Source organism: Pinus tabuliformis, chromosome J, assembly GCF_031772625.1.
Source record: "Pinus tabuliformis cultivar Carrire ecotype Pingquan chromosome J, CPIR1, whole genome shotgun sequence".
NCBI lineage: Eukaryota > Viridiplantae > Streptophyta > Pinopsida > Pinales > Pinaceae > Pinus > Pinus tabuliformis.
Window position 1 is genome coordinate 129,287,304 of NC_142295.1, and position 18,672 is coordinate 129,305,975.

Here is an 18,672-nt window from a genome sequence, read left to right on the forward strand (position 1 = left end):
GTAATCTGAAACAAAGGCACTGATCAGTTAACAACATTATAAAGCATGAAAAAATATGGACAGCAATCAAACGTTAATACCATAAGAAGTGCAATATATACAAGTGAATGGTTATGGCATAAGGAACGTAAAGAAATAAAGCACGAAACTATACAGCAATAAACAAAACCTCGGTGTGTACAGGGGCCCTCTGCACAACATCGGGTAATCATAAATCAACCACAAATTGAGCTTATAAACAGAGTCTTCTCATGTATTCAAAATGCAGACATAACACAGAAATAATGTCATGGCACAGTGGGCTCGTTAACAGTCAAAATTACATTACAAAAGCTAGCTATTATGTGTATGAGAACGCATTATTTATAACAGAGGATGACATAACTAATTTCCTAAAATCTGCGCTGATAAAAGACACGTAAACAACCACGTCCAAGAATCTAGCATTATGGTTTCCGTGAAGATTAAATCTATGGAGGGTGGCTGTTGGATTCGGCTTATGGAGCAGTCTACAGGTGTTGATATGTCCCCTGAGATTTAGGAATGGCCACACAAGTCTTCACATGGTGAAAAACGGAGTTCTGTCACCGTAGGACTCTTAGGTTGACCACCGCTTGACTACCTTTGACCATGGCCTTCTTTGGTGAATTAGATTGAGCCAATAGGACTCGGTCCATATCCATGTCATTTCCAACTTGCCCATGTGGCTCGATTTTCCTGAAGACACCTGCAACATAGACTTTAACAAAAAGGCTGCAGAAAGTTGAACTGGCTGCGGAAAGTGGCAAGATTCCGCAGCTCAATGAGCAAAAATCTAATTCAAACAGCAGACACAAAACATAGTTAGGAAACCACTTTATATGCTCTTTTAAACTAATATGAAATGATGTTGACAGATTAGGAGGCCCAGGTAAATGGAAAAAGTCTAGAAAGGTGTATAGGAAAGATGCAAGTTTGGGACTCAACAACCTCCAACAAACAAATATGTATCAAATATAGATCTAGGTTGAACCCCTAATCCTATGAAAATATATCCCCAAATCATGTTTCTATTCCCCAACATCTTCAAACTTCGCTTGCACCCCCATCTCATTCAATAATTCCTACTCCTGATCTACCTTCCCTTCACCTTCCTACCTTCATTGCCCCCTCTTTCTTGTCTACCTCACACACCCCACCATCAACCTATGCCACTTCACCCTCCCATCCCCAAAATCTATTCAAACACGCCCTTAGCCATGTACACTAATAATTTCGTGAAAGGATAGATGACCTCTCTCCCTTGCACGTCTTCTCCATATGAATGGAATCATACCAAAGTATGAAAAGAAAAGTTCTTACATGGTAACATTTATTGCTTACATTATGCAACTACAAAGTCCACCCATCACTTCTTCTCTACAAACAACATGGACCCAGGCAGCCAACCATTTTTCCTTGTTTCTCTAACCGAAATAGAGGAAATGCTCATAGCGCATGTTAACCCATTCTTGCAAGTCACGCATGCATGTGGTGGCCAGTACAAGTACATTGGTCATGCTATTTGTTTCCTGCAAGACATACTTGCTATTTCCAAAAACCTACCATGCTTGGTTTCTAATTTGGGAATCCTAGTTGTTACTATACATAGATTTGACCAGAGGGCATATGAGTTCTTTGTAAGCAGAGCACGTGTTGTTGCAGCTTTGGACTACAAGCTAGCACATGATCCCTACTACATGTCTGTATGGACCAAGTTGTAGTATTTTCCTTGCCTACTCACCTACCGATATCTCTTCTCTCCTCTGTCACATCACCCCCTCCTCCCCTGACCATGAAATTGACCTTCCTACTTTGGATCAAGAAATTCCTACACCACCCACCCCAAAAAACCTCCAACCATCCTATTATGTATTAACACTCACAAATTCCCATACTGAGATTAAAGAAATATGCAACTAATTTCACTCTTCCCGTCCAGATTCTACCACTTTGATTTTTTGGTTGGTTGTTTCCCTCTTTACTATCAATAAATACACCACAGAAGGCCTCTTTTATATTGCCCTCCCCACACTCTCCCCCACATGGGTTTCCATGATTGCTCAACCATGACTTAGAAACGTTGAAATGAAGGAATATGCCTTGCACCTCATGCGCTACCATGATAACTATTTTGGCTAGCATCCAAAATTTGGTTATTACTTGTACAATATTATGTTGTAGAACTGCAACCAAGAAACTGCTACTGTTTTTGTGAAAAGAAACCTCGACGACAACTTTCCAGTGATTGTTGCAGGCCTTTGAGCACGCCTCCATGACATTCCTAATTTCATGCTTCCTGAGTAGATTATGCACTTCGCATCAGCCCTCAAGGGGGAATGCTCTTTCTGGAACAAGTGTAGAGGTGAACTCACTAATATGATCACACAAATTGGTAGTCCTACCTTCTTCTTCACTCCTAGTGCAACTGACACCAAATGGCATGACTTGCACATGGTCATTCCTGGAAACCCACCCTTTTCTATAGCCAAGTTGTCTCGATGGAGATTACATAGTATAATCAAGAATTTGCATCTTGCATGAATGTACGTTCATTTTCGGTTCACAATATTCTTTGAAGAGGTCTTGCAAAAAGGCTTCCATGCAACAAGCTATTGGTGCAGGTCTTCATTTAATCATCTTTCTCTTATTTGTTTTTAATTCTAAATATAAATTTTCCTCACAATGTATCCTTTCTCATTTTTGCAGATATGAGGGGAAACATAGGGGCTCCATGCACATACATGGTTTCCTCTGGATGGAAAATACACCTGATATGGACAACCTCAACTGGAATCACCAAGTCAAAGTTGACAAAGAAAAGTGTTATTTCGATCAACACATTTCTCCTTGGAACCTTTGACCTACTCAACAATGTGAACCTTATGTACACCTTCTACAGATCATGACCCATGCATCCTCCCAACACTATCACTATTTGCATCCTCTCACATTCAAGACTACGAAGAGCTTGTTAATTGTGTTCAATGACATACAAAATTCCATCCCTCATCCTGTTTTCGCAAGAAAGGTCCTGCGCTTACCTATCAGTTTGGAGCTCCATGGGATTTTCATCCTACATATTCTTTGTTGATTGATGACAATGGATGAAATACAAATGTCCTAACCCATAATACTGACAGGTTAAATGTTCACAACTCCGACATGTTATCCATATGGAGAGAAAACATCAATTTCCAACTAGTATTATCTCGACATGTTGTTCTCAACTACATCTTGAAATATGTTGTAAAAGCATAGACAAAATCAGAAAGATATCACCAAATATTGTCATGTCTCTCACAGAATGTGATTCCTAAAGCACTTGTTCTTAGTGTTGTCTGAAATATCTTAACAGAAACTATTGTAGATAGGGACATAGGTGTAAAGGAGATATGCCACATGCTGCAAAAACTTCCCCTTTCACTCTGAAGTTTCTCATTTGTTTCCCTCAAGGTTAATCAAATTGTTTTTAAAAGTGTTTCTCATGGTCAAGGTTCCCCCCTCCCAACATTTCCCTTCATTTTATCATACATGAAAAAACCTCATTCATTGGAAGCACTACCTCTTCTAGAAGTTGCACATTCATGTTCCTTCTTTACTCGTCGAAAAAAGAACTAGTCAAAGCACATAAGCCCTCCCAATATTGTTCTGTCATGCCCCACTACAATTCCATCCCTTCTTCTATTGATGCATTTTATGCTTCTTTATGTTGGATTGAACTACTTATATACTTCCCTTTTCGCAAATTCCTGTCAGATGTTGGCTCCACTAGTGAATAAATCATTTCACATTGGGAACAAAAAAAATCGCATATGTTGCATGGCATGTTCATTATGCCCCTAAAGACCCTTTTCCCCTTGCTTTGATGAAAAGACTACTCATGCTATTCCCCCCCTGTCTCTATAGACATGGATGAATGGAAATTCCTTTCTCAACTACACCTAGGGAACAACATGGAGGTTGATGACCTTGACATACTTGGGGCATCATGATTTTGACTCAAACCATAATTGAGACCATACTACTATCCCTTCCACTTTGCAAGAGACATCCATAAGTTTCATAGAGTTCAGTCACTCTTTCATCCAAATCCATTCTACCCCCTCTCAAGTTCCCCAGTCCCTTGACTCGTCGTCACCCACCCAACAAGTTTCTATGAACATTGTCCTCACCCACTTCAGGACCACTTCCTCCATTTATCCACTTAAAATGATCATCCAAGGTACCATTGACATGGAGAAGTATTTCTTAATTGATTGCCTAAAATATACATTCCTTGTTGAATCTACACCCAATTCAAACCCATTGCTCCTACTCACTCCAATAGGTGTTGCGATTGTTAACATAATTGCACATTATCTTGAGGGGAAAGCACTTCTACATCTCCAAGAACAACTTCATCATGTCAAATACATTCTAATCAATGAAATAAGCTTTATGGGGCCTAAACTTCTTTCATGCTTAGACGATGGACTAAGGGAGGCATTCCATTCGTATCGGAATTTGCCTTTCGACAATTGGTCTATCATCCTCGTTGGTGATATTTGGCAGCTACCTCCTATGAAATACATCCCCATGTACATCGACACTTCACACAGCAATGCGGTTTGGTGCAACTTTGACATCGTCATCACATTGTCTACCATATTTTGTCAACACGGGGCTAACCCTGCTCAAGTTGCATTTTCCAACTGCTTACAAATCTCTAGAATGCAACACCTTCTGTCAAGGAATGGAACCTCCTCATGTCAAGGACAGACTCATCTTTGTCAATGGACAAACACCAAATGTTCAAAAATTCAATGCACCTATGTCCAACCAACCAATCTACTGCATTGCATAACAAACAGAAGGTAAAAACATTGAACATGCTAGTTGCACGATGCTACAAAGAGAAAAGGAACCACAATCATGTTGCTACACAAGAAGAATATGAACAATTTGATGCAAAATTTTGTATTTGTGATGAACAACGGGTTTTCCTCACATGTAACTTGTGGGTTGCAGTAGGTCTTGTCAATGGAGCCCTTGGGAAATTTGTTTCCATTTTCTATGCACCCGGATCAAAACCCCCTGAGTTGCCATAATTTGTTGTTGTTGACTTCTTCCAATAAAAAGGCCCACCATGGGATCCCTTCAACCCAACTTACGTTCCACTCCCCCCAATAACGCAAGGTTCTCGTAGGGAAATTCCCCTTCGAATTGAGTGGGTGTTGACAATACATAAATCACAGGGAATGACATTACCAAAGGTGACAGTGGAGATTGAAAACATAGACCAACAAGACTTAACATTCACTTCCATCTCCAGATTCAAAACCTTGGCTTACCTCTGCATCTCTCCACAATTTCCCTTCAGTCACTACTCCTGCATGCAAGGAAATGCTTACGTCAAACATAGGAAACAAGAGGAGTCCATCTTGACTTCATAGTCTATACAGCCAACCACAATGTGATCGCTACATCCAGTGCCTTCCGATCCCTTTTCAATAAGTATAATGTAAACTCAATTGGCCCATGCCCTTCTTATCATGGTTCCCACTTTTCCATCCATACACAATCTGCCCTACTTCACCACCCTTATACTTCCATTCTAGTGTGAGAAAACATGCTTTATTTTACAAATAATTGCTACAAATCTCACTTGCATTTTCAACATATTTTTCCTTTCTCAAATAAATAAAATCCTCCTCCTCAACAACTTTCTATCCTTGTATTACTTTTTACATTTTATCATTGTTTTTTCCCTTACTTGAAAAAAATTAATTTCCATTTATGGAATTCAACTAATTCAACAACTCATGTTTTCCCCCTCTTTCAAACTATCTAGATGAATAGCGAGTACCGATCCCTACTATATGGATATTGTAAATAGATACATGCCCAACAAGTTTCTCTTCTTGAAATAAAGGCCAGACACCTTCTGCACCCCATCTTCCTTCTCCATTGTCTTCAACCAACTACTGACCTTCTCAATAGGTTGAAGGCCTTCCTACAACACCTTATACATGTTCATGAAAGAGATGCAGTAAGAATGATTTGGTTGGATTGGTAGTCCCACAATTCACATCTTGGTACTATCATAGATAAAAAATGGTGTTTCCATTGCATGCATAGTTGCTTGTTCAATACCATTGCTTCAAAGCCAATGTAAAAAACAAAAAATGCAGTGTGCTTCATTCCACCCACTTGTTGATAGCAGTGAATGAAATATTATGCAATTTTGTTTTCATCTCTTCACTCATTGGTATTGATGCAATTTATTTTGCACTTCTTCCTCTGTTTCAGTACATGTCAAAAAAACATATCAGGAACTAAAGCAACCACTTTTATGAGTTGTTGAATCTTATAAATACATAATGCTTCCTTTTGTTAATCTAATTGTAGAGTCATAACTTCTTTCAATTTGATGAAGATTATTGTTATTGTTAATCCCTTGAAAGAGCTTATATATTGTATTTATACTATATAATTGAAGGTTAATTATTGAATGTAAAGGCATCTACTCATCATGTCTTAAAAGTTATAAGTGCTATATGTGTTTCTCTATAACTGGTTTTAGATTCATTTCAATTTAGTACTCATTGCGAGTGTCATTAATTCCCTTACATGTACCATCACCATAAGAAAATCCAACAATGGTTGTAGTAACCAACTAAATTCTTAACCCTCGGGTGAACTAGAGGTTTAATACCTAATTACTTATTTATAAAATTGTTCCATTGGTCAAATAAAATTTCACAAATATCATTAAAAGGAATAATATGTCGCCTACGTGGGGCCCTCAAAGTTGATAACTCTTTAGAGAAACTTTTGATATATTTCTCAATTTTAGGGAAAGGGATATCTAAATTGTGTGATTTTCTTAGAATTCTTAGTTGGAAACATTTTAAATTCCCATTTTCAACATTTTATATTTCTTATTCTTCAAACTTGTGTAGCTTTAGTATCTCCTCAAATTTTTGCAATAATTGGTCCACTGGATGGAAATTTTTTGATGGACCAAGAGAAGGAAGTTGGCATTGAGTAGTGGTTTCCTCAATAAAGTCTCAGATCTTAATATACGAAAATTATTGTATATGTCGGTAAGCTTCATGAACAACTTTTTTCCAGTAACTTAGATCGAATTCAATTTCATAAATTTATGCTTTTTTCAAAAATATTATATTATGTGGTTCATCTGCTCTATGTTTCTAAATTTACTTGGTGAGCTCGAGTCAATATCATGTTTTCCATTTAATTTCCTTCCACATCAAACTCTTTTTATACAAAATAGATAATGTAATTTGAACTCTTATAAGTGAAAAAAATTGCATAAAAATATCTTTTAACTCGAGCATTACAATCAATTTCCTTTAGCATATGCTCCATAAAAACCAAAATTAAATCATGTCTAAATTTATAGTACTTTACTTGATTCTCCAGTTTTTTAAATCTTATGTAACATGTGTGATTACAAATCCAAGTGATAGCAGTTCTATTAATTTTTCCCTTTTTTTGTCTAATACTTGATCATCTATAGTACATATTACCATATCCTCTGAACTTTTCATTCTTTTCCTTTGAGTTTGCTTGGCAATGGTCTTCTTTATTTTATTGTAGGCAATTAACTCCAAATGTGCCAAATCATAGACTAGCTTAGGTATACTTTCTTCCCCCAAAGTCAATATATTTTGTAAGTTATTAGGAGTAGTTATTTGTTTTATTGAGCGTATTTTCCTCTTATGCATTTTCCCAAATCTATGTTCTACTTTGGAATGATCAAATATTCCATAGTTATATCAATTACATTGTCAACAAGAAGATGACTAGTTTGAGTTTGTTGTCACACATGATACTCTATAGATTCAATAGTATCTTGTTTTCTCTTGTCTTGTTTCCTCATTTTTAGCAACTTTTTCTTATCATTTTCTTTGTTCATTCTCCTTTCTTGTTTTATTGAGATTTGTTGCTTCCTTCTTTTCATTCTCCTATTTTTCCAATCTTTGAACCATTTCCTATAATTCTCCTTTGGGCTCAAGGCCTCTAGCTTTAGATGCGCTATCCTTCCTCTCTTTTATGATATTAGTCTAGCCTCGATGTTTATCCAACCTATTATATTCATATGGTTCACATGCTTGTTGGACTTCAGTACTTGTCTAAGCATAGTCTTTTTTCATCCACCCAAAATGAAATGTAAGCACATATTTTTGAAGAGTATTTCAATAATTTCCTTAGGTTTTCCTCACTCAAAGAAGTGTGTTCTTAAATGGAAAATAGTTAGCAAAGTTCATATATGTAGGTTTTCTTTTAGATGCAATGTTTTCGAATTTATGGCATCCTGGTTTTTTGTATGGAAGTACAAATACATATAAATAAATGCTTAAATAAGTCAAGCTTTGTAAAGTAAAACACAGATTGTAGCGGTCCCAAAAAAGGTCAATGGTTTTATGTAACTAATGTTAAGATCATCAAATAAAAAAACAACCACACAATTAACATTGGTTTCATGAAGTTGCAAGTTTGACTGAACCCAATAGGAGTTATGCCCCACACTCCAATCTGGTGGTCCTATGAAAGATTATGGAAGAAAAAATATTGTGTATTGCATGAACAACTCATAGACTCGTAAGTATTTATTGGATATTTGGGGATCCTTTATTACAATTTGAATATGAATTTGTCTACATGTGTAGTTGGATGATCTGTTGGTGGCCGTTTTGTTGGATGTCCGGGTCCTTAATGCATGAATAGGAGAGTTATGAACATTATGATCAGATGGTTTAAAATAATGAGATATGGTCAGACTTCAGAAGTGGGTTTTCCTGAACTCTATTCAGTTTGTTTAAGTAATTTTATGGGTGGGACTCTTTTATGATGTTATGCACTCTGTTTCATGGATTTATAAGTCAAGATTTAGCCCTGCAAGGCATTTAAAAATTTGATGTTGTTGCTTAATAAGTATTGAATGGTTTTAGGAGTTTTGTCTCATTCATTTAAAAGTGTTGAAGGGATTTCAAAGGGATGTTATGTATGAATGAATTTTAGAAATGAGTATTGTCCTTTGGTTTTCGTATTTCCATTTTTATTGTGATTGGGAATCATATCAAATTTCATGTTACATAGAATTTTAACAATTTTTTAAGAGCTTAGACTCTACATACCTTAGTCTTCATTGCTCCTTAATATTTATGCTTCATCAGAATGGGTGATCATCTGGTCCTGTATTGACCGTTTGATAACTACTTCTACCTTTGAATCTGCAAATACTGCCAATATTACTTCAACACCATCTAACCATGTTAAGAAAGATGGGGTGAAATTTGTAAATACATCATCCCATTTCCAGCATGGGTTATCTTCATGCCAAAGCAATACATCCAAACAAATTGATAGTTTAGGTGGAGAGAAAGGGGAATTTGTGGAATTTCATATTTGTCAAGAGGAGGAGGACAGAAGCATGGAGATACCTTGCCCTTGTAGAATCAATATGGAGGTACATATATATGCTTGAAAATCTTTGTTTTAGTACTCTTTTGTCTATTCTGGTAATTGGTTCAAATTAATTGGAATGTTGAACACAACAATTTTAAAATGCTTCATTGATTTTCCTGGTCGCATATTAGGACTTTGTTAGTTTCAACAATTGATGCAACTTTTTAGAAAGGTTAGAAACTATGTCTTCTAAATGTATATCACAAAAGATTTGTGATTATCATCCTGCTTAACAGGATCCTAGTATTTGGTCAATATAGTTGCTTCTAAATTATTTGGAAAAGAATCAATTGTTCCTTTGTTAGTCTTGGCCTATCTAGGTATATCATCTTAGATGTATTTAGGCTCTAAATCCTGATGGAATAAGAGACATTTAATTATTGTGAATTTTTTACCTGCTTATTGATGTAACTTTGGTGTGTCCTGTCTTTTTCTTTTTGTAGTATGCTCATCACAAATGTGTGCAACAATGGTGCAATGAGAAAGGAGACACTACTTATGAGATCTGCGAACAGGTGAACCCATTTGGTCATATAATTTACATTTTCTGCTGAATGCTTTTGTAACTTGCATAATGCCAATGTGCATGCAAATCTTAAGGAGTAGTTGATATTAATCTAAAAATTCATACACTGTTATTTTAGAACTTGCTCTAGACTGTTGGTTTGCATGTAACAATTTTGCTTCCTCATCTAATTCTGAAAGGGATCCTTAAAATCAACACTAAGAGAACTAAAATATTGGTATAGTAATAATGAAGCAATCAGTACATTTGTTATTATGAAACTATAGACTTACAAACCTGGGTATTAAACACCTCAGTGCCCTCATTCTGGTGGAATTTCCATTGATATCAGGTAACAATTTGGTCTACAAGCTACACTTTAAATTATGCAAGATTTTTCAGGTTGAATTAACTTTTCTCTGTTGATTGAAAAATTGTGTTTTCCTTCAAGCCAAGCTTCTACACGTTCACTAGCACAACCTATAGAAAATTTTGGGAGCTTAATCTTCTAAAGCTCTCTATTAATATCATTGGTTGGAGTTACTTGTCAGATTTCCTTGATCCCGCAGATTTTCCTACCCCAAATCGAGGGTGCTCCACTTCCACCTAAACCACTTAATGCCCCTTTAAATTTTCATTTATTGCTTCTAGGGACCAATACAAGATGAAGGCCAACTCCAATTATGGTAGTGGTGGCTCTAGTGGAGGTGGTCCTTGTGTTAACCCTCCTCTACCCCTAATGTCTTTACTATTATAAATTTTTTGAATCCATGCATCCAATACAAGGTTTATTAGTATAGTTTAGGGCATCCAAAACTCTTATTTGACTCCCACACACATACATAAGGGTAGGTGTAAGTTTTCCTTTTAACTTTTCTCATAAAAAAACATTATTGATACCTAGTAGATCCTCAAGAATCTACTTTATCTTCTCCCATCGCTAGTTAAACGAGCATGATTATGCACTTTCCAACTATCCTTACTTGTCTTCCTAGTGTCAAATTTCTCCTAATTAATTAAATTATTATTTTTTAACAAAGAAGCTACTTATATTATATTAAAAGGATAGTTTTCATGGCCAACTCCATTTACATTCATCAAATACATCAACAACTTCAAAATTCCAGTAAAGCCAAAGCTTGGTTTTCCTAATGTCACGGGCTTTCTATTATGCACTATTACTGATCCAAAATGGATCCTGAAACTCTCTAAGTCTTCATGAACTCTCTATAATTTATGCCAAAGATTAAAAATCTTGTGAAGATCAAGCTTATCAGAGGAATCCTCATGACAGTTGCTAACTGCGATCAACGTGAATCAACGAGGGTCGTCGATCAAGCGCGCAGAGCGGCGGACCATGGTAACGCGCGCTATCGTGAATTAGCAAAGTCAGCGATGGTTTGAGTCAACGAGGGAGGAATCTGATATGCGATTAGCAACAAGTCGCTAATCGCATATCGCAGGGCAAACCCCTCGAAGAAGGAGAGCCACATGCGCCCAGACCCGAAAAATCATGAAATGCAGCGGAAAGTGTTTCGGTTCCGTCCGAGGGGGGATTCCACAGAAATCGGCAGGATTGGAAGGGCTTCAAGTGGCAATCGATTGATACCGAGTCCCACTTGATGCAACATAGCAATTGACACGCGTCCGGTGGAAGAGAGAGAAAACTGCTCACATCAGACAGGTAAACGTCAAGAAAGTTATCCGCGCGATATGTGCGATGACCGTAGGATCTGGAGGGTCCAAATCAATGGCGAAGATGCGACCCGATGGATGACAGGATTTGACGAAGTTATAAAACAGATTGTGCGGGATTCTGAAGTCCCACATGGACAATGAGTTGGCAGAGATTTGTGTTTCACGGGCATTCTTGGAGTAAACAGAAATAACGGCCATTTCAAACGATCGAGTGTTTCCGGTGAACCTGACACGCTCGTCCGTTAAAGGAATAGGTGGCCACCTCCCTATAAGGTGTTATGCAGTTATTGTAACCGCCAAAAGAAGGGATTTGAACGGACGGAGGTAGGGAACTAGAAAGCTGAGAAGCGGAAACGAACAGTGAGAAAGCAGATTGGCTTAAAAGCCACAGACTGATAGAGAGGAGAGGGGGCACCCCAGGAAGCAACAAGCAGACCTAGAAGTAGAGAAACTAGAGCTGAGCTGACCTGAAGAAGCAAAGGCAGCAAGTGAGCCAGGGTTAAGACAAAGACAAAGAGAGTACTCCAGAGAGTCTGTGTACTCTAGAGAGACTTGGGGGATCCAAGTACAGTCCTACTGATTGTATCTATTGTGTGAGTCTCAAATTGAGCTCACTATAATAGGCAGAGCCACTAGAGGTTGGAGGTAGAGCCGCAAAGACAGAGAGCTCTAATAGACTTCTAAAGAGCCACGAGGCTGCAATGAAGTTGCAGCACAACAGGAGATCAAATGATTGAGCTGTGGTTGGTTGTCTGAGGTGTGTCGAAGACAGGAGAAGGAGTTCCAGAGACAAATGCAGAATTCTGAGGGAGTTAGAGAAGCCAAAAGCTCGAGAAGCTCAGAGAACTGAATGAAGGAGTCAAGTCCAGAGAAGCCTAGACTTGTCTGTAGAACAAGGACAGCCAGGGGTAAGATGGCATTCTAAGCCCATTGGTTCAACTATAAACCAATGGAGTTAAGTGTAGCACTTGTAAAAGAATTGAAGCCATAATCCCAGAGAGTCTAATCGAGTTGATTAGAGCTCAAGGAGATGTAGCCCAAGATATCAGGGTGAACTCCATATTATATTGTTGTCTTATGGGTTTGTTGAATTGCTGCTTTATTTACTGTTATTTGTGTTTCACATCAGCATAAGCAAATGAACATAAGCACTCAACAGTCAAAAACAAATACAAGCATACACCTATATTTTCAAGCATTTCTTAATTCCGCATTGGTTAATCATTAAGACTTGGGAAAATTTAAAGCTTTGGAAGTGGGAGAGGTTCTTGTAAGTTAGACAAGAAGCCTAAGAGCCCCATTTTCAGATCAAGTGGTATCGGAGCTTAAGATTGATTAACCCTGCCTTCAAAGAAGGTTGTATCAGAATGCTTGATTAACAGGGAAAAGATTGCTTGTCTGAAAGGTGTTTGGACAGTCAAGGATTGATTGCCTCATTGATTGTATGCTTGGTTGCATATTGACTATTGTTTGAGTTTGCAGAGGTGAAGGGAAAGCTATTGATAGCTCAGTCCAAGAAGGACAAGAAGGAAGAAGGGCTGAAGGCATTCTTCTATCCCGAAGGACCTAAGGGCAATCCTTGAAGCACAAAAGGTTGTTGCAAGAGGTTACTGAATAAGCTCTTTAATAATCTTGTTTGAAGTTCTTTTGTGCACTTTGAAAATGACAACTTCTACAAGTGAGTTCTCAAATTCTTCTTACTCCCCAAGTTCCTTTGATGGAGACATGAAGCAAGACTTGTTCACCATGATGGATATGGTGAGAGAAATGTATGATTATGGAAGGAAGAGCAGCATACTTAGAGAGCAGTTGAATTCCATGGAGGAAGAGAAGTGGATGCTTTCTGGCAGATTGCAGGAAATGGAGAGGCAATTTCATATTGCAAATATGAACCTGAAAAGGATGCATGAGTTGGAGTCACAACTCTTTGTTGCCAAAGAAGCCTTGGCCAAGTATCAGCTTGAAGAAGAGGTAAACCATTCCTGTTTGTCTTCAAATTCTTCTAAGAATGCTTATATTGGTTCTTTTGAAAAACATACCAAAGGCATAGGTTCCAAGCTAATGTCCAAGATGGGCTATGAAGGAAAAGGATTGGGCAAACATGCACAAGGTATTGTTGAGCCAATAATGGTTGAGGAAAGGCCTAAGTATTTGGGTCTTGGCTATGGATAGTCTTATGGAGAGAGTTCCAAAGCTGCCATGAAGGCCATTGAAACAGTTCCAAAAAGGAGTTTCATTGCAGGTCCTCTACCTCAGAAGTGTGAGGATTGTATTCAGGAGGAATGCAATAGCTCAAAACATCATTCGCAGGATGCAGGTGTTCAAAAGCACACACTTGAACCAAAGAATTGTGGAAACTCTGACAGCCTTGAAGAAAGTGATGTTGTTCCAAAGGGAGCCACTTCTTCATTTGCTTCACCTCCTCATGAAGGCAATAAAGGTGAAATAGGCAGGTATAAATCTGGTTCTAAACACATTCCTTTTGATTTTGTAAAGCATGGAAAAAGAATTGCATGTTCCTTTTGTGGTTTGGATAACCATTATGTTTCTAGATGTTGGAAGAGGATGGCCACATATAGGAAACTTTTGAAGGAAAAGAAGCAAGCAGCCAACGGTCCACAGGACAAGGAAAATCATGCTGTCAAAAGATTGCACATGTGTTTCACTTATTGCCATAAGCAAGGGCACCTTGTTGAAAGGTGTTGGACTTTGAATTTAGCACTGCTTCCACCAAAGCTGAAGGATAAGGTGGAAAAAGAAAATGGCAGGGATGGAAATAAAGATTCCATGATTGATGTGTTTCAGGATGATTCACATATTGATGCTGATGTGCAAACAAAGGGGGGACCTTTGAAATGGATTTGTAATAAATGGTTAGAATTCTTATCCAATTAATACTGCATGTATATTGATGCATCTGTTTGCATTTCTTTGTGGAATAAATGCAAGTTGCAAGATCTTACCAAAATGGTAAATGGAAAGAAGTTGAGTAGGAAACTCACTTTATTGTTGCAACAGTATGTTCATTTCAGATTCAAAAGTACAATGTACTTAAGTGAAAGTTGAAAGATGGAATGCATGCATGAGCATGCGATGCATGTGATGTGGGCTTGGGAGAATTTAACTTGGTCCCCAAAATGGAGATAATGATGAAGTGTTTCATCTTTTGGAAAAGAGTCCTAAAAGTTTTTTTCCTACATGCTTGACTTGAAGAGTCATTTGTTGTAAAGGCATGTTTTATTGGCTGGTTATCTAGTCAATCATTTGTATGCAGATATAAGACATGGAAGGGTTCACAAGATGTGAAATATGTTTCTTTGTTGAAGCAGGAGTTAGTCCATCCAGTTGTTGTCTGTATGCATGTTGTTGTTAACAGTTATTGTTGGCAGTTTTTCAAACAGGTACAGATGAAAGTTTTGTGGAGTAGATGTAATTCACATTCGTTTGAGCCACCTTGGATCAAGGATCAAGGAAAAGAAGTTCAAACTACCTTTTGTAAACTTCACAGCAGAAGTTTTGCATGAATTCAAGGAGGAAAATAGTTCTTCCCGAGACGACCAATCCATCCAAACAGGGAAGTAGTCAGATATTTTGGTTCAGAGGCACTATGCAAAGGCAAGTGTAGGGAGGCTGAAAGAAGAGGGTGATGTTACTCTCATTTACTGCTCAGATCAGTATATCAGTCTTTTAGTGGACCAAAAGTTCTTTTAGTGGGAAGGCGTGATCCAAAATGGATTCTAAAACTCTCTAAGTCTTCATGAACTCTCTATAATTTATGCCAAAGATTAAAAATTTTGTGAAGATCAAGCTTATCAAAGGAATCCTCATGACAGTTGCTAAATGCGATCAGCGTGAATCAACGAGGGACGTCGATCAAGCACGTAGAGCGGCGGACCATGGTAACGTGCGCTGTCACGAATTAGCAAAGTCAGCGATGGTTTGAGTCAACGGGGGAGGAATTTGATATGTGATTAGTGACAAGTTTCTAATCGCATATCACAGGGCAAACCCCTCAAAGAAGGAGAGCCACATGCTCCCAGACCCGAAAAATCATGAAATGTAGCGAAAAGTGTTTCGGTTTCGTCCGAGGAGGGATTCCACAGAAACCGACAGGATAACGGAAGAGCTTCAAGTGGTAAGCAGTTTAGACCAAGTCCTGCCCAATGCCACACAATGAGTGATACACGTCCGGTGGAAGAGAGAGAAAACCGCTCACATCAGACGGGTAAATGTCGAGTAAGTTATCCGCCCAATATGTGCGATGATCGTAGGATCTAGAGGGTCCAGATCAATGGTGGAGATGCAACCTGATGAATGACTGGATTTGACGAAGTTATAAAGTAGATTATGTGGGATTCTGAAGTCCGACATGGACGATGAGTTGGTAGAGATTCGTGTTTCGTGGGCATTCTTGGAGTAAACGGAAATAACAGCCATTTCAAACGATCGAGTGTTTCCGGTGAACCTGACACACTCATCCGTTAAAGGAATAGGTGGCCACCTCCCTATAAGGCGTTATGCAATTACTGTAACCACCGAAAGAAGGGATTCGAATGGACGAAGGCAGGGAACCAGAAAGCCAAGAAGCGGAAACAAACAGTGAGAAAGCAGATTGGCTTAAAAGCCACAGACTGACCGAGAGGAGAGGGGTCAGCCCAGGAAGCAGTAAGCAAACCTGGAAGTAGAGAAACTAGAGCCGAGCTAACATGAAGAAGCAAAGGCAGCGAGCCAGGGTTAAGACAAAGACAGAGAGAGTACTCCAGAGAGTCTATGTACTCCAGAGAGACTTGGGGGATCCAAGTACAGTCCTACTAATTGTATCTGTTGTGTGAGACTCAAATTGAGTTCATTGTAATAGGCAGAGCCACCAAAAGTTGGAGGCATAGCTGTAGAGCCAGAGAGCTCTAATAGACTTCTAAAGAGCCACGAGGCTGCAGTGAAGTTGCAGCACAACAGGAGATCAAATGATCGAGCTGTGGCTGGTTGTCTGAGGTGTGTCGAAGACAGGAGAAGGAGTTCCAGAGACAAATGCAGAATTTTGAGGGAGTTAGAGAAGCCAGAAGCTCGAGAAGCTCAAAGCACTGACTGAAGGAGTCAAGTTCAGAGAAGCCTAGACCTATCTGCAGAACAAGGACAGCCAGGGGTAAGATGGCATTCTAAGCCCATTGGTTCAGCTGTAAACCAATGGAGTTAAGTGTAGCACTTGTAAAAGAATTGAAGCCATAATCCTAGAGAGTCTAATCGAGTTGATTAGAGCTCAAGGAGACGTAGCCCAAGATATCAGGGTGAACTCCATATTATATTGTTGTCTTATGGGTTTGTTGAATTGCTGCTTTATTTACTATTATTTGTGTTTCACATCAGCATAAGCAAATGAACATAAGCACTCAATAGTCAAAAACAAATACAAGCATACACCTATATTTTCAAGCATTTCTTAATTCCGCATTGGTTAATCATTAAGACTTGGGAAAATTTAAAGCTTTGGAAGTGGGAGAGGTTCTTGTAAGTTAGACAAGAAGCCTAAGAGCCCCATTTTCATATCAATTACATTGAAAATGTCCATATATTCTACAAAATTTCCCCAAAATTTGTTCATGTCTATAAAAAATGCTACATTATTTTCTAATTTTCCCCAGATGGTCCAGGATCCAGGTCTAATTTGTTCTCAGGTATCACCTACTTGCCACAAGTTGCTTCATATTTTCCCTCTACCCCTGCAGTAGCCACGTCCTACAAAGACAAACTTGGTTCCAGGGAACCCTGATTTTCCTCATCATTTTGAACTCGAAGTTGCCTCTCATTTCCTATTCTTCAATAGCAAAATGTTTGACTCAATGCTAATGAGCCTATGTTCTATACACGTATGCATGCATTTCAACTTATGTTCCACCACCTTTTCCCTATCATCTCACTCTTTCTCCATCCATTCCATCCTCCTGCTTAGCAGTTCATACATCCCTATTAAATTTTTAAAGAGCTTCCATGTTTCTTTCTTCTAGCGGTCGAATTCCCTAGGAGAATCGCAATTCTCCATCTTCGATAGTGGTCAATTCCTCAGCAATTCTAGCTGAGAAACATCCATATAGACTTAGAAACAACCTAAATTCCCTTATTTATCGACTCTCGGTCCTCTCGAGAAGTATTATCCCTAACTACTTGAATTAAATCCTCCTGTAAGTGAAACATCATTGCATAATCCCCAAACAATGAACCAGACCTTGTGCAGAGAGAACTCATGAAGGCATTAAAGAGACGTCCTTTAAGTAGCAACATTCCCACATTGACTGTGATTGAGAAGATTATTGAGAATTTAAAACAATTTGTTCTTCATTAATATCTCTCCAAGTGTGGAGGGCATCATGCTTGGAATGCAACGTGTGCTAGACATACCAGAATCCCAATTGTCCTCTCCCATCATCCTCCCTATGGCAATGTGATTCCATCTTGCGTCTTATGTTTATTCTCCTTAATTTGAATGACAAAGGGTTTGATTTGACCAAACTCCAAAAAAAATCATTGATTTCCTTTTATTACGAGATTGGCACAATCAGTCTTGCTCCACCCTTGAGCACAATAACTCCTTGTTCAAGATGGGAGCCTTGTTTGGCCAAGGTGTCCGCCTCCACGTTAAGGGATCTGAGGACGTGGAGGAGAGTTATTTTCTCATTTTTTTCCACCAAAAAAGCTATTCTATGGACAATTGGAGGAAAACATGATGAGCTTCATGAAATTGCCTTAGAAACTTGTCTTATTACTAGCATTGTATCACCTAGGACCATCAATTTTTTGAAACCATTATCCATGGCAATATCCAAACCTTTCCATAGCACCTTGAACTTCACTTGATTATTTGTTGCCAATTCTAGACCCTAGGAAAAGATATATTCTTTTTTTTCTTCGAGGAAATGGATTACCCCTCCCACTCTTGTTGCCCCTAGGTTGCCTTTATAGGCCCCATCAAAACTAAGAAT

At 38.4% G+C, this 18,672-nt stretch overlaps 1 pseudogene; it reads left to right on the forward strand.

Moving 5' to 3' along the window:
• Positions 1–9,204: 9,204 nt before the first annotated feature.
• On the forward strand, positions 9,205–10,356 carry LOC149225951 (uncharacterized; annotated as a pseudogene).
• The last annotated feature ends 8,316 nt before the right edge of the window (positions 10,357–18,672 follow it).